Below are 1,080 nucleotides of genomic sequence, written 5' to 3'. Positions count from 1 at the left end.
CCTCCCTTCAGGCTTCCTTCCTGTGACTGAACAGGCCAGAGGGGAAGGTCAAGGGGCAGGCAGGAGGCCAAGGGCAAAGGAATAAGGTGTGGATTGTACATGGAGCCATTTTCTCATCCCACCTCACTGACTGACTTCCTGCAAAAAATAGAGTTGGGTAGGGAAAAGGCTGGGAGAAATATAGATGAGCAGAAATTCAACAACAAAACAATGAACAGTTACGAGATTCTTGGGAGGACCCCACCTGTGAATGACTTTGAAATGACCTTGAAAAAGGTCCTGTTTCCGCACTGATGAACTGAAAGAAACCACTAGCCCCATTTTTGGTATCTAGAAGGTAAGGTCAATAGCAATACCTCACTGAGATATCCTGAAAATGAAAGTGGCAATGGCCATAAAGAGAAAAAGAGGGATTGTGGACATGCATATTGGCCTTTTTTATCTGAAGATGATGTGGCCGGCTGAGATGGGCCAGATTCCAGGTCCTTGGGTGAGCTTTTCCTGAGTTCATGCCTCTCGTCCCAGCAGCAAGAGTTCTCCTCGGTGCTGTAGAATGTGAGGATTATGGTCTGCTGGGTTGTGGGAGTGTCTCAAAGGTCCAGAACACACGACTTCTTCCTGTTTGTCTGCTGGAACACAACACTGGCCCTGGGAAGCAGCAGTCCCCCCGTTCCTTTAGTATCTCAGCAGCAATTCAGTTGAATAAAGATTTGTTGAGCACCTACAATGTTCTAAGCACTGTCTAGGCCTTGAGAGGCGAGTTCCTCTGTAACATGCCCAGAACTCTACCTCTCAGGCCATTCCCACCTCAAGGTATTGGTAAACTGACTGCGAGTGCCATCTATAATGCAGTTGAAATCCCATGTGCTGCCCTCCCCATGCCGTGCCCCCAGCATGCCGCAACTTTCTCTCTGAAGTACTTTTCTTAAGTCCTGAGAAAGAGACCTAAAGAAGGGCAACAGGAAAACCTGCTGTTTAATCAGGTGAAAGACACAGTAATCCTGTTGCTGACCAGGGTCCTCCCAAGTCAGTGGAGGAGAGTCTGATCGTGTGGTTTATCCTTGCTGAACAAATTCCTGT

The sequence above is a fragment of the Stenella coeruleoalba genome, assembly GCF_951394435.1.
Source record: "Stenella coeruleoalba genome assembly, chromosome: 9".
NCBI classification, from domain to species: Eukaryota; Metazoa; Chordata; class Mammalia; order Artiodactyla; family Delphinidae; genus Stenella; species Stenella coeruleoalba.
This window is presented reverse-complemented; position numbering follows the sequence as displayed.